A 16,591-nucleotide genomic window follows, 5' to 3' on the forward strand; every position below is an offset into this window, starting at 1 on the left:
GCAGCGAGTTAACGTCCGATGAGTCCAGTGAGCCGCTCGACGACGCGTCGAGCCGGTTTTTAGGTGGGCTGCATAAACATATTCGACATAAGGGAAAGCTGTGCAATAAACGAATACTATGAAATCACTCCGGTATCCGGATACTTACGATTTCGCCAGGGTCTTGGCCCTGCGCGGCCACTCCTCTTCACCGTCGTCGGCGTTGGTGGAGTAGTCCGGAGGAGGGGTTCTCCCCTTCTTGGACCCTTCGGCCTCCCCAGTTGGGGTGGCCTTCCTTTTCTTCCCTTCCCCCGCTGGAGGGGGAGGGGTCTCTTCTTCCTCCTCCTCATCTTCGTGGGAGGAGTGCGTCTTGGATTCGTCGGATGATGAATCCCACACCTTCGGGCGTCGGGCACTCTTTCGAGTCCCCGTGGCCTTCTTCTTGGCCTTCTTCTCCGGCACCACATAGGGTGCCGGAACCAGCAGCTTCGCCAATTGAGCGTCCGCTGGGCCTTTGGGCAAAGGAGCCGGATAGTTGATCTGTCCAGACATCACCTGCCAATCCTGTCAAAGGAAAGGGAGCTTAGATCCCGCATGGAGTCAAACTATGAAACACTGATACCCTGTAAAAGGAAAAAAAACAGCTTACCGCAAGAGCGTGACGCTGTGCACTGAATCCGCGATCCTCAGTAGCAGATGCGGGAGCCACGGCGCCCTTGAAAAGCACCTTCCAGGCATCTTCGTACGTCGTGTCGAAGAGCCTACTCAAAGTTTGGTGCCGCGCCGGGTCAAACTCCCACAGGTTGAAAGCCCATTGTTGGCACGGAGGATCAAGCGGATGAGCATAACCTGGACTATGTTGACAAGTTTGAGCTTCTTGTCCACCAGGGTTTTGATGCATGTTTGGAGTCCGGTCAGCTCTCCTTTTTTACCCCACGACAGGCCCGTCTCTTTCCAGGACGTGAGCCGCGTTGGGGGTCCGGACCGGAACTCAGGGGGTGCGACCCATTCGGCGTCGCGCGGCTCGGTGATGTAAAACCACCCCGATTGCCACCCCTTCAGGGTCTCCACAAAGGAGCCCTCGAGCCATAGGACGTTGGCCATCTTGCCCACCATGGCGCCTCTGCACTCCGCCTGGCTGTCGCGCACCACCTTCGGCTTGACGTTGAAGGTCTTGAGCCATAGGCCGAAATGGGGGCGGATGCGGAGGAAAGCCTCGCACACGACGATAAACGCCGAGATGTTGAGGACAAAATTCGGGGCCAGATCGTGGAAATCCAGGCCATAGTAGAACATGAGCCCCCGGACAAATGGATGGAGATGAAAAGCCAGTCCGCAGAGGAAATGGGGGAGGAACACCACCCTCTCATGGGGCCTTGGGGTGGGGATGAGCTGCCCCTTTTCGGGAAGCTGGTGCGCAATGTCGTTAGACAAGTATCCGTCCTTCCTTAGTCTTTTGATGTGTCCCTCTATGATAGAGGAGACCATCCACTTGCCTCCCCCTCCGGACATGGCTGGAGAAGGTTGAGGTGAGGAGTGCGGACTTGGGCGCTAGAGCTCGAGTGCGCAAGAATGGATAGGCGAAGGAGGAAGAAGGCGTAGGTGAAAAGGTGGATCTTTATCCCCTTATATGGGTGGACACAACTACATGTCCCCACCAGCCTGGTAAAACTCGCTTATCTCCCAAGCGCCATAATCAAAGGCGCGGTTGGGTTACCCACGCCCGTATTGATGAGAATCCCGGAATAAGGGGACACGATCTCTGCTTTAACAAGACGTGCCAAGGAAACCGCCTCGCATAACACGCTGAGATGGGATAGTAAAACGGTTCGAATAAAAGCTTGGCCGTGGTGTGATGTCACACTACAGAGTGCGTCAGCAGATTAGATTTGTGTAAATATTATTCTCTCTATGGCAATATGTGGAAACTTATTTTGTAGAGCCGGACACTATCTTTGTGTTCAAAATCTTCTATGAAGTACTTGGAGGAGGAACCCGCCTTGCAATGCCGAAGACAATTTGCGCGCCAGACTCGTCGTCATTGAAGCCTGGTTCAGGAGCTACTAAGGGAGTCCTGGATTAGGGGGTGTTCGGATAGCCGGACTATACCTTCGGCCGGACTCCTGGACTATGAAGATACAAGATTGAAGACTTCGTCCCGTGTCTGGAAGGGACTTTCCTTGGCATGGAAGGCAAGCTTGGCGATACGGATATTTAGATCTCCTACCATTGTAACCGACTCTATGTAACCCTAACCCTCTCGGGTGTCTATATAAACCGGAGGGGTTTTAGTCCGTAGGACAACATACACATCAACAATCATACCATAGGCTAGCTTCTAGGGTTTAGCATGTCTGATCTTGTGGTAGATCTACTCTTGTACTACCCATATCATCAATATTAATCAAGCAGGACGTAGGGTTTTACCTCCATCGAGAGGGCCCGAACCTGGGTAAAACTTCGTGTCCCTTGCCTCCTGTTACCATCCGGCCTAGACGCACAGTTTGGGACCCCCTACCCGAGATCCGCCGGTTTTGACACCGACAAACAGCCCTAGAGTTCGTACTAGAATAACACCTTAAGACACAAATCAATCAAAACCCAGATGTCACCTAGATACTCCAATGTCACCTCAAGTATCCGTGGGTATGATTATACGATATGCATCACACAATCTTAGATTCATCTATTCAAACAACACATAGGACCTCAAAGAGTGCCCCAAAGTTTCTACCAGAGAATCACGACGAAAACGTGTGCCAACCCCTATGCATAGGTTCACGGGCCAAACCCGCAAGTTGATCACCAAAACATACATCAAGTGAATCACGTGGTATCCCATTGTCACCACAGATACGCACGGCAAGACATACATCAAGTGTTCTCAAATCTTTAAAGACTCAATCCGATAAGATAACTTCAAAGGGGAAACTCAATCCATTACAAAAGAGTAGAGGGGGGAAGAAACATCATATGATCCAAATATAATAGCAAAGCTCGCGATACATCAAGATCGTATCACCTCAAGAACACGAGAGAGAGAGAGAGAGAGAGAGAGAGAGAGAGAGAGATCAAACACATAGCTACTGGTACATACCCTCAGCCCCGATGGAGAACTACTCCCTCCTCGTCATGGAGAGCACCGGGATGATGAAGATGGCCACCGGAGAGGGATTCCCCCTCCGGCAGGGTGCCGGAATGGGTCTAGATTGGCTTTCGGTGGCTATGGAGGCTTATGGCGGTGGAACTCCCGATCTATTGTGCTCCCGGATGTTTTTAGGGTATATGGAGATATATAGGCGGAAGAAGTACGTCAGGGGGGCCACGAGGGGCCCATGAGGGTGGAGGGCGCGCCCAGGGGGGTAGGCGCGCCCCCTACCTCGTGGCCTCCTCGTAGATCCCTTGACGTGCACTCCAAGTCTTCTGGGCTTCTTCTGATCCAAAAATAAGTTTCGTGAAGTTTCAGGTCAATTGGACTCCGTTTGGTTTTCCTTTTCTGCGATATTCTAAAACAAGGTAAAAACAAAAACTGGCACTGGGCTCTGGGTTAATAGGTTAGTCCCAGAAAATGATATAAAAGTGTATAATAAAGCCCATAAACATCCAAAACAGTAGATAATATAGCATGGAGCAATCAAAAATTATAGATACATTGGAGACGTATCACATATCAGCAGGTACATAACTATACCACTAAATCAACGTCAAACTATCTAGGTGACTACTCCGAGGTGTAGTCGGTGAAACCAGTGATCGTCGAGTCAGAGCACGTGGGGGCATCCCCCACAGTGGAGGACCAAGCATCGTCGGGAATGATGGTCGGTGGACTCAATGGCTCCTTGCGTGGTGGAGCCTTGCCCTCCTTAGCTGGGGGATTCTTCTTAGCCAGATCCACAAAAAACTTCATTAGGATCAGCTGTGGGTTCTTCTCAAGGAGTTCCTCCAAGCGGTCCTCGGAGCTCTTCTCCGTGTCCGTGGAGTCGACCCTAATGGAAGCTTCGCCGTTGGAGGAGGCCATAGCCAAAAAATCGATCGATGCTAACACCTTTCATCACACAATGGAAAATAACATAAGAATCAAACATGAAAGATATAACATGAAGAGCTCACGTAGATCGACCGCCATCATCAAAAGTCGATTTTCTTCCTCCAAGAACAACTCTCAACGACACTCTCTCACGTATATACGATGGACACTCTCGCTGGTGGTGGTATATATGGTGGACACTCTCTCTCATGGGTATTTCAACTTTCGGTGATGGTTGAGCTGGGTGAGCCCCTCGTGCGTTATCAAGATATGACATGAGGAGCTCACACAGATCAACACTCATCGCTCAAAAGTTGATTTTTCTTCCTCCAAGAACAACTCTCATCAACACTCTCTCACGTATATACGGTGGACACTCTTGTTGGTGGTGGTATATATGGTGGACACTCTCTCACGGGTATTTCAACTTCCGATGATGGTTGAGTTGGGTGAGCCCCTCGCGCGTTATCAAGATATAACATGAGGAGCTCACACAAATCAACCGTCATCGCTCAAAAGTTGATTTTTCTTCCTCCAAGAACAACTCTCATCGACACTATCTCACGTATCTCATCTGTCACATCCGCACATAGCATCCATTCATACAACATTATCAACAATTATCAACATTTTTCTTTTGAAAAAAAATGTGTCTACATGGCATCCATCCATCTATCAATCCATCCATCCATCTATCAATCCTTCCATCTATCTATGCACCTATCTATCAATCCATCCATCTATCTATGCATCCATCTATCAATCCATCCATCTATCTATGCATCCATCTATCAATCCATCCATCTATCTATGCATACATCTATCAATCCATCTATCTATACAGACATGGAGAGGAGGAGGGGGGCTCACCGGAGGGAGGAGGGGGGGGGGGGGGGGGGGGGGGTGGGGGGGGGGGCACCGGTCGGTGGAGGGGCGCCAGTCGGTGGGGAGCAGAGGAGGAGGGGCGCCGGTCGGTGGGGAGCAGAGAGAAGAAACAACAGGGGGAAATATGCTTAAGTAGTCGACGTCACATTTACCGAGTGCTTGTCGGTGCGGGCCTCGGAAAAGAAATCAACTCTAGATCTAGGTTAGATGATTTACCGAGAGCAGCTCTCGAAAAATACGCCCCCCCCCCTAGATCTAGGTTAGATGCTTTACCGAGAGTCACCCTCGGAAAAAGTGGACATTACCGAGGGCCGATAGTCGACCCTCGGTAAGTACCGCTCTAATAGTTTTTTCCCTTCTTTTTGTGTTTTTGTTTGGCACTATTTTTTTTGTATATCATATTTCATATGTTTTTACGACCAAAGTTTGAAATTCATTTGTTCAAAACTCAACTTTAAAGAGTGTAAAGTAAAAAAAACATGAGAAGAAGCAGTTTTTGACTATGGCCTACCCCCTCTCTCGGTGCCGGTCAACTTCCTAGACCGGCACCGAGAGTGAACTTTAAAGAGTGTAAAGTAAAAAATATGAGAAGAGGAAGTTGTTGACCGTGGCCTACCCCCTCTCTCGGTGCCGGTCAACTTTCTAGATCAGCACCGAGAGAGAGCTTTAAAGACTGTAAAGTAATAAACATGAGAAGAAGCAGTTGTTGACCGTGGCCTACCCCCTCTCTCGGTGCCGGTCAACTTTCTAGACTGGCACCGAGAGAGAACTTTAAAGAGTGTAAAGTAATAAACATGAGAAGACCGGCTGCATCCGTCCCCGAGACAGAATCTTTGGTGGGTGATCCCGTGACAGAACGAGCCTAGACTTGGTCTGTCATCTCGTGATGACATGCACTAACACGGAGAAGCAGTTATTCACTGTGGACTACACCCTCTCGGTGCTGAATAACGCCCTAGACCGCCGGGGCCACTGGATGGGTGCTCGATATGGAGACCGTCCGAGGGGGGGAGGGCACGCCTACATGCGTGTGGCCCATGCATATGCATGCAGGGGTGGTGTGCTATTTGAATAAGCAAAGCACGTCCTTGACGTGGCATGTGCCTCACAAACCACGCACACGGGTGGGAACATCGAGGACCGGCTGTGTTCGTCCCCGAGACAGAGTCTTTGGTGGGCGATCCCGTGAGAGAACGGGCCTAGACTTGGTCTGTCATCTCGCGATGACATGCACTAACACGAAGAAGCAGTTATTCCCCGTGGCCTACCCCCTCTAGGTGCCAAACAATGCCCTAGACCGCCGAGGCCACCGGAGGGGTGCCGGTCTCTAGAACCGGATGAGGCCCATCCGAAGAAGAAAACACAAGACAGTAATTATGATGTGCTAAGGTTGTTTGCCAAGCATGGAAGAAAACAACAAAAAAATGTATAATACATATTATCGAGAATGCACAAGAAGGAAAGAGATCTAGGTTAGATGATTTACCAAGAGCAACTCTCGGAAAAGGTGGCCATTACCGAGATCCGAGAATCGACCCTCGGTAACCACTGCTCTAATTTTTTCCCTTCCCTTTTTTTTCTTTTGCACTATCTTTTTTGTATCTCATATTTCATATGCTTTTACGACCAAAGTTTGTAAATTCCATGACTTTTGATGAATTATTTCAAAATTCAACTTTAAAGGGTGTAAAGTAAAAAACATGAGAAGAAGCAGTTGTTGACCGTGGCCTACCCCCTCTCTCGGTGCCGGTCAACTTTCTAGACCGGCACCGAGAGAGAACTTTAAAGAGTGTAAAGTAGTAAACATGAGAAGAATCAGTTGTTGACTGTGGCCTACCCCCTCTCTCGGTGCCGGCCAACTTCCTAGACCGCCGGGGCCACCAGATAGCCCATGCATATACATGCGATGGCCTCCTTTGAGATCACAAGAAGTTTCGAGGCCAACGGAGCAACAGGACCCGCACTTCCTGCACAAACCGGACACATTCCCTCTCGATACCCATAGACTATCTCAAAGAACGGGCCTAGACTTGGTCTATCATCTCGCGATGACATGCACTAACACGGAGAAGCAGTTATTCACTGTGGACTACACCCTCTCGGTGTCTAATGATGCCCTAGACCGCCGGGGCCACCGGATGGGTGCTCGATATAGAGACCGCCCGAGGGGGGAGGGCACCCCTACATGCGTGTGGCTCATGCATATGCATGCAGGGGTGGTGTGCTATTTGAATAAGCAACACACGTCCTTGACGTGACACGTGCCTCACAAACCACACACACGGGCGGGAACGTCGAGGGCCGGTTGCGTCCGTCCCCGAGACAGAATCTTCGGTGGGTGATCCCGTGACAGAACGAGCCTAGACTTGGTCTGTCATCTCGCGATGACATGCACTAACATGGAGAAGCAGTTATTTACCATGGACTACACCCTCTCGGTGCCGAATAACGCCCTAGACCGCCGGGGCCACCGGATGGGTGCTCGATATGGAGACCGCCCGAGGGGGGAGGGCACCCCTACATGTATGTGGCCCATGCATATGCATGCAGAGGTGGTGTGCTATTTGAATAAGCAACGCATGTCCTTGACGTGGCACGTGCCTCACAAACCACACACATGGGCGGGAACGTCGAGGACCGGCTGCGTCCGTCCCCGAGACAGAATCTTCGGTGGGTGATCCCATGACAGAACGAGCCTAGACTTGGTCTGTCATCTCGCGATGACATGCACTAACACGGAGAAGCAGTTATTCACCGTGGACTACACCCTCTCGATGCCGATCAACGCCCTAGACCGTCGGGGCCATCGGAGGGGTGCCTGTCTCTAGAAGCGCGAGGCCCATCATTTGAGAAAGAAAACACAAGATGGTAATTATGATGTGCTAAGGTTGTTTGCCAAGCATGGAAGAAAACAACAAAAAGGTACAAAAATATATATTATAATACATATTATGGAGAATGCAGAAGATGGATGCTTTACTGAGAGTCCCTTTCAGAAAATGCGGCCATTGCCGAGTGCCTCTGGACGACCCTCGGTAACCACTGTCGGTGCGGCTCTCGGAAAAGCCCCCGAGATCTAGGTTAAGACTTTTACCGAGTGTCGCCGAAAGTTGGCTCTCGGAAATGTTTCCCGCGAGGACTTATGCAAAATTTCCCCCTCGCGCGCCCTCACTCCTCTATTCTCTCTGTTTCTCTCGCCCCTGCCGCCTCTGTCCGCCGCCGCCCCTCAGCGTCGCCGCTCCATCCGGCTTGCTCTGCCACCTCCACCGAGATCGTCCACCGCCACCCCGTCCGCCATCGCTGCCGCCACCTCATCCACCGTCGCTCCTGCCACTCCATCCGCCCTCAGTGCCCCACCCTGTCCGCCCCTCAGCGCCCCACCCCGTCCGTCGCCGCCTCCGCCGCCACCCCATCCGTCGTCGCTGCCGCCACCCCGTCCGCCCCTCAGCGCCCCGCCCCGTCCGCCAAGGTCCACCATAGCCGCCACCCCTCACCGCCACGGCCACGGCCACTGAGCTCCATGGTTGGTTTTTTATATTTAGGTGTGTATATATGTGCATATATAATGAATGGTGTATGTGAGTGTGTGTGTGTGGGAGAGGGGTGCTATTGATGTGTGCGTGTGCATGTGTGACTGAGTGTGTGATGTATGTGTATGGATATGTGAGTGTGTTTGTGTGTGGGGGGTGTGAGTGAGTGTTATTGATGTTCGTGTGTTTGACATATGATTGACACAACTTCATTCTTTCATGCAGGACATGCATCTATTTTGACAATAGAGAGAGTAAATTATGTTGCATGCTTCAAGGGTAATCTCTTCCCGTTCATGTGTAGGTTTTCATTATTTGTAGATCACCTAAATAGTCACGTAACCTAGGTGTCTCCCGTTCGGAAGAGTTGTATCTATAAATATGCAAGTCTTTGCATATTTATAACCTCAACTCTTTCGAATTGTCCATGTTTTCCATGGACAACCCGAGGATGTGTAGGCGGGTCGTTTTCATGATGTACTTAGATCCGAGACAGAATTTTGACAGTGTCTCCTTGTTGTTCTCTAGATACACATCCTCTTGGCTTATTGCTGAGACGTGTATTTGGAGAACAGCGGGGAGGTGCTGCCGAAATTTTGTCTTGGGTCGGAGTACGTCATGAAAGCGGACCCAGCCTACACATTCTCGGGTGGGATTAGGACCTATCTTTACCTATTACATAGCTCAGTGCATGTCGTAAAACTTGATGGAACCACTTTTTACATAAAAAAATTATGTGTGTGTTTCACTTTATATCAGAGGATGGAAGAACCTGAGTGGATGTACACCAGACATCCCAGCAAGGAGGGTATGACCCCTGAGTGGAGGTCGAAGACCAATGATTTCCTGGAATTAGTATTTGCTGGAGAAACGCCAGTTCGTGGAATTTGGTATCCATGCACGGAGTGTGATAACCAGACTGAAAGAGATAAGATTACTATGAGTAAACACTTAGGCAAATATGGGTTTACGCCAGGCTATTACCGGTGGATCTTTCACGGTGAGACAGAACAGTCCAGGGCAGAGGTGGTGCGACAACGCACCGGCGAATATGATACTCGGACTGAAAACCTGTTAGATGACATCCGCCGTGCGGATCCGCGGGAGGACCCGAACTCCGAGGAGCCACTGGAAAGCCCTGAAGAGTATCATGCAGCTTTGTTTGCGGCACAAAAACCCCTTCACACCCATATAGAGGTTACTCGACTAGATGGCATTGCACGCCTAATGGCCCTGAAGGCAAACCATAACATGAGCATAATTTGCTTCAATGAGTTATTGTTAGTTATTGCTAGCCTATTGCCTAAAGAAAATATATTGCCAAAGAACATGTACGAGTCGAACAAAATCCTCGGTTCACTTAAGATGCCGTATGAGCAAATACATGCTTGTCCAAACGGATGCATGTTATTTAGAAATGAACATAGATACGAATTATTGTGTCAAGTGCAAATCCTCTAGGTATATTGAGGTAGTAGATGATGATGGTAGCAAGAGGCAGCTCATAATTGCCGTCAATATCCTTCGATATCTTTCATTCACAGAAAGGATCCAGAGGCTTTATATGACCGTGGAAACTGCCCAATATATGAGATGGGTCGCCGAAGGGAAGATGTACAATACAAAAAAGATGCAACATCCACGGGATGGTGAAGCATGGAAGAAATTTGTTGAAATTCATAAGAAAACAGATGACTGGAAGAGTGTAGCTGTTGTGATAACAACCGACAGGTTCAATCCATATGGTTTGATGGCTGCCATATACAGTTGTTGGCCAGTATATGTTATCCCCCTGAATCTACCCCCTGGCATTTGCATGCAACGACATCACATGTTCCTGACGTTGATAATTCCAGGTCCTAACTATCTCGGGAAGCATATGAGTGTGTATATGGAGCCATTGGTGGACGACTTACTTGTTTCTTGGAACAACGGGGTCCGGACATACGATGTCGTTTCAAAGAAGCACTTCAATATGCATATCTGGTACCACACATCGCTACATGATCTACCGGCACGTGCGATATTTTGTAGTTGGTGTGTAAAGGGGAAGTGGCCTTGCCCAGTGTGTCGACAGCGTGTGACTTTCATTTGGCTGGCTAAGGGTCACAAGTATGTATGCTTTGACCAACATCGACAGTTCCTTCGTCTTGATCACCCATACAGGCAAGACGCTATGCACTTCCAAAAAGGTGTTATTGTTGATGACCCGCCACCACCTATTATGACCGGTGCCTAGCTTAAGGATGAGTTAGATGCTCTCGAGGAAAATATCGATGGGAAAGGTTTTGTGGGATATGGAGAGACACACCAGTGGACTCACATTCCAAGCTTATGGAGGCTCCCTTACTTTGAAGATCTTCTACTTCCACACAACATTGATGTAATGCACACTGAAAAGAATATTGCGGAGGCCTTACTTGGCACGCTCCTCGACACCGAGAAGTCAAAGGATAACATTCAGGCTAGGATCGATCAAGCCAAACTATGCAACAGGCCAAAATTAAATTTGGTGCCTCGTGCAAAAGGTAATTCTTGGAAGAAGCCACCAGCCCCTTTCACCCCTTCAATGCCCCAAAGGAAGGAAATTCTCCAATGGATTGTGAACAACTTGTACTTCCCTGATGGATATGCAGCTAATATCATGAGGGGAGTGAATATGGCTACAAAGCGAATAGGAGGCCTCAAGAGTCATGACTACCATGTATGGCTTGAGTGGATAATGCATGTGATGATTCGAGGGTATGTCAGAGAGGATATTTGGCGAGTGCTAGCGGAGTTGAGCTACTTCTTCCGTCAGCTTTGTGCCAAAGAACTAGATTATGAAGTGGTTGCAAAGTTGGAGGAACAAGCACCTAAGTTGCTATGCAAGTTAGAGATGATATTTCCGCCAGGTTTCTTTAATCCGATGCAACATATGATCTTACATCTCGCGTATGAGGCTAGAATGGGAGGACCTGTGCAGTTCTGATGGCGGTATGCACATGAACGGGAGTTCAAGCATCTTCGTGGGAAATGTAAGAATAAAGCCCGCATTGAAGCCTCCATAGCCGAGGCATACCTGAACGAGGAGGTGGCAACGACCACGACAAAGTACTATCATGACAGTATTCAGACTAGGTTAAATCCAGCTCCTCATTACAATGAAGAACCCACCAGTAATGTTTCCGACCTTAGCCTCTTCGAAGGCCAAGGTGTCAAAGCAAGTGGACCGAAGCCCAAGAACTTTTCACCTACTGAGTGGTTGACTATTATGATCTATGTCTTGACCAACATGGAAGAAGTGCAACCATACATAAAGTAAGTGTAGAACACCTTTATTGACAACTACTCACTAGTCTTGAGTTCTAACTCGAATTCTTCCTATTGCTAGGGAATTCCAGAACTAATTCTAGAAGCTACCACGACCTCCTAGCGACGAAGAATCAGCAGACCTTCTTGAAGATACCAATGCCGATGGCGGTTTCATTTCTTGGTTCTCAAGAAAAGTAACTTTTCTAACCTTATGTTACTTCAAGTTGATCTTACTTGCCTGTAATGCTTCCACTAATGAACCAGACAATCTCCTATTAATCTTGTAGGCATATCAGGAGGTTGATATGGACGCCAAAGTGAGAGAAGTAGCCAAAGGTTTTGAATACAAGGCCAAGTCATTTAAGGCTTACGACATGAATGGGTATCGCTTCCACACTGATAAACACACGAGTGAGAGGCCCAACCAAAGGTCAATAAATAGTGCGGTCTATTGTCTAGGGACAGATGGGCGTCACTACTATGGAACCATCGAAGAAATTTATGAGTTGCAGTATTGTGGTTTACAAGGAGTGAAGCCCATCGTATTCAGATGTAGCTGGCTCAATCCTGAGAAAGTGAGACGGACCCCTAGTATTGGCTTTGTCGAAGTTGAACGAGCATCGAAATATGCAGGAAATGATGTCTATATTATAGCTCAACAGGCTACACAAGTGTTTTTTCTCCCATACACGTGCACATCTACGGAATATACCGATCTCTTGAAGTGGGATGTCGTGTACAAGGTACCCCCACATATCAAGGTACCTGCCCCAAACAAGGACGATTACCATATAAACCCTAACACATACGAGGGAGAGTTCTTTCAAGAAGCAGACACTAACAAAGACGAAGATGATGCAAAGGAAGATGATGGCGTGCATCACGAACATGATGCTATGGAACATGAGGCCATGGATGACATGGAAGTAGATAATGCAGAGGACGAATACGAGGATGTTTCTGACCCTTGAGATTTGGCATTACTTATGCGATGGCACATGGGGCTAGATGAGGATGAGGGCCCCCCTGAAGACTTCGAGGATGAATGTATGAACGGGCGTGATAGCGATGATGAAAGCCCTAATCCAAATGTTGCACCTAATATTGACCCTTATTTCTAACAACTCCATGTAATCGTGTGAGAACTCTATGTATGTGTGTCACAACTCTATGTATTCGTGTGTGTGTAACAACTCTATGTATTCGTGTGTGCAGCAACTCTATGTATTCGTGTGTGCAACAACTCTATGTATTTGTGTGTGTAACAAGTATATGTATTATTATGACAATTCCATTTATTCTTCATATGTGATATATTTATTGTATTTACATCAAGTTGTATCATCTGTACTAACTGGTTTGTTCTTCTTCGTATCAGGTGATTGAAACATGATAGGTAGCAAGAAGATTCCAAAGGAAAGTTTGAAAAAAGTGAATGATCTGTACAATGATCAACCTGCTCGACCGGTGAAAGCGGTGGCCGCTCCTTCATCGGTTGCCACAACCGCCAAGAAGGCCAAAGGATTGGCGGGTCTAGACACCCGTCCGGCAAAACGTGCGAAACAAGGCCGAGTACCACGCGGGGGAGGAGTAGGAGGCAGACGAGGAGGGGGAGTAGGTGAGGCAGGAGGAGGAGGCGGACGAGAAGGCAGACGAGGAGGGGGAGTAGGTGAGGAAGGAGGAGGAGGCAGAGTATGTGAGGCAGGAGGAGGAGTACGTAAAGCAGCCCGGAGTAGAGCACCTCTTTCTTCTCCTCGACCCTCTGATGCAGTGCTTCACCGTGCTCGGGAGGAGGAAACAGAGGATGGGGATAAGGCGTGTGAGGAGGAGGAGGAGGAGGATTTTGTGGAGGAGGTGGTGGAGGATGAGGAGGAGGAGGTGGTGGAGGACGCCGCCGCCGAGAGGAGGCTGGTTGTTCGTCAGGTTTCTGAGGGTGGGGATGGACCCTCACGGGTGATAGAGCACCACGAGGTGAGCGGTTCGCAACCGAGCGGTTCGACTATCAGCACTACTTCCAGAGGGAAAGTGTGGCTGCATGGTCCTTCAAAGCTTCCAAGACGTCCATATGTGCATAGAGACGTGTTGATTAAACCAATGGGAGAGAAGTAAGTGGTTATCTCGACTCATCCCATATAAATTGTACCTTTTGTCATTTCCTCACATATAATATGACTTCACTCTTCGAAATGCAGAAGCTTAGTAAAAGGTGGTGAGAGGCGTCTGCCACGGTCGCCGAGTGGCATCATTGGGGGTCTTTGTAGGTTAAATTATCCTGGACTGGTCACTTTGCCGAACGATAGCATTGAGCCAGCTTGGTCATGGGCTACAAACTTGCACCAGATTTTCTGGATATGCGTCAGAGGGTTTATGATAACAGAGCCATACGAGTGGTCAACGATTTCTGGGTAAGTCCTTTCAAACACCTAAATGTCAATACCAAAAGGTTTAAATTTGCCATAGTCATGATTTAACCCTTCTCACATGTATGCATGTTTGTAGGACTTCTATACATGCGTTGAGGGTCAGAAAGATCGTGCAAATGTGGTGGTTGAGAATATTGCCAAGAAACTAGTCCACGACATGCACTATGAGGAGCGCGTCCGGTTAGTGGTCAAGTATCACGCGGACTATCTCAACCATAGGATTTCCAAACGGGAGGATCGAGGGACGCATCTTTCACGGGACAATTACTTCAAGGCAAGTGACGATGGATGCTTGCTATTCCCTACATTACCGCAAAATTAGAATCCTTATTAAGATGTATTTTTTTTATTTACAGGTGATTCCTCGGTGGTGCGCTGAAAAACGTTTGTGCTGGGAGAAGTTCGTCGAACGGTGGACAGATCCAGGGTGGCAGGATGAACACAAAGTAATATCTGAACGGCATAAGTTGATGGGGGGTCGAGGACACCGTCAAGGCAACCTCACCATCCCAGGTGTCGTCTCAAAACATGTAGGCAACCACATCCTTTTCTTTTCATCATGTTCTCTTTCATTTGTGAGCATTCCCTTGATTGTTTGGATCGCTTTCTTTTGCAGAAAGAAGACACTGGCAAGGATATCACTTACTTCGAGGCATGGACCATCAAACGTACCAAAGACGACAAGGACAAGGACCCTCTCCACCCGGAGAGGGACTGGATCAGCTCTAAAGCCCGGTCAGATGGAGAGAACTACACCAAAAAATTGAAGGAGATGTACGGGCCTGACGCTGATCCTCACGTGCTACCATTTGACCCTCTTGTGGCCATTGCCGCGGCAGGCGGTAGACCGAATGGCCAGATGGTGGTTCACCTCGATTCTGGCATAACCTCCTCCCTTCCGAGAGTCAACACGCTCCATGCTATGAGTACTGGCTCTACTCCTACCGTAGAGCGTCACGTACCACATTCCGTGAGCATTATTGAGGATATTCAGGTCAGTGCTTCTTCATTGATCCTTCATGGTCCTGCATATTTGCATTTCAACATGAATGACATTTGCATTGCCATATTGTAGACTCGACTGATTGACACCGAGAAAGAACGAGATGAAAACCGGGCCAAGCTGAAGGCACAAGATGATCTAGTGAAGTCTTTACAGCATATGGTGGCCAATCTTTATTCCATGCAAGGCCAACCAGTGCCAGAGATGCCACCGACGCCAGAGTGGAACATTGTGAGTTTCGTTCAAACTATTTCTATCACCATTTTCGGCATTACCATATGCATTCATCTAACTATTGGGTCAATCCATCACAGCTCAACCCATCACAAGGGTCGAACAATGTTCCGGTAGTTCCACCTCAAGTTGGTGGAGTTGGGGCAGCAAAGGGAATGATGCATTCTAATGTTGATGTTATCACTCCGGTTGATGGAGTTGGGGCAGCAAACGGAATGATGCCTTCTAATGTTGATGTTATCACTCTGATCTCCAAATTCGCGTGAACTTCATGTTATGTTATGTTTAAAGCTGTTCCTTGTATGTTGAGAACTCTTGCATCTTGAGACTTGTAAACTTGTGGTCTGTTGCTTCTATGCACTATTGCTTTTATGTGGAATGTTTTTCAGAATCAATCATTGCTTCTTTTGTTCAATGATGCCTATATGTGACATGTTCTATGTGTGATGAACTATATGTTGTTGTATATGTTTCGCTGCAGGAAAGAAACAAAAACAGGGAAAAAAGGCTCCTGGGCACACCATTGCCGAGGGCGGCTCTCGACAATGACTGTGAAACTGGACCAGAATGCACCCTTTACCGAGAGGCCTCTCGGTAAACGTATACCAAACAGTATACCCTGACAACTTTACCGAGAGGCCTCTCGGTAAAGGATAATAACCTATAGCCCTCCTGGCAACTTTACCGAGAGGCCTCTCGGTAAACGAAAAATGATTGCCGACGGTGGCTCTCGGCAAAGTATTTTCACGGCTTTTAGGAGAAGTGACGTGGTCCTCCCCTATTGGCTCAGTTTGCCGAGAGCCACACTCGGCAAAGATAGAGTTTGCCGAGCGTGGCTCTCGGCAAAGATGGCCCTCGGCCTATTTCTCCTGGCCCCACGTGTCAGCCTGCTACTGGCTCCCTTTGCCGAGAGCGGCACTCGGCAAAGTTGGCACTCGGCATGTTCGCCTGGTCCCACATGTCAGGAGCTGACACGTGTCAGCCACCTACTGGGTGGCTTTGCCGAGAGTGGCTCTCAGCAAAGCTGGCCCTCGGCCTGTTCGCCCGGTCCCACATGTCAGGAGCTGACACGTGTCAGCCACCTATTGGGTGGCTTTGCCGAGAGTGGCTTTCGGCAAAGTTGGCACTCGGCCTGTTCGCCTGGTCCCACATGTCAGGAGCTGACACGTGTCAGCCACCTACTGGGTGGCTTTGCCGAGAGTGGCTCTCTGCAAAG

Source organism: Triticum urartu, chromosome 2 (genome assembly GCF_003073215.2).
Source record: "Triticum urartu cultivar G1812 chromosome 2, Tu2.1, whole genome shotgun sequence".
In the NCBI taxonomy this organism is placed as follows: domain Eukaryota; kingdom Viridiplantae; phylum Streptophyta; class Magnoliopsida; order Poales; family Poaceae; genus Triticum; species Triticum urartu.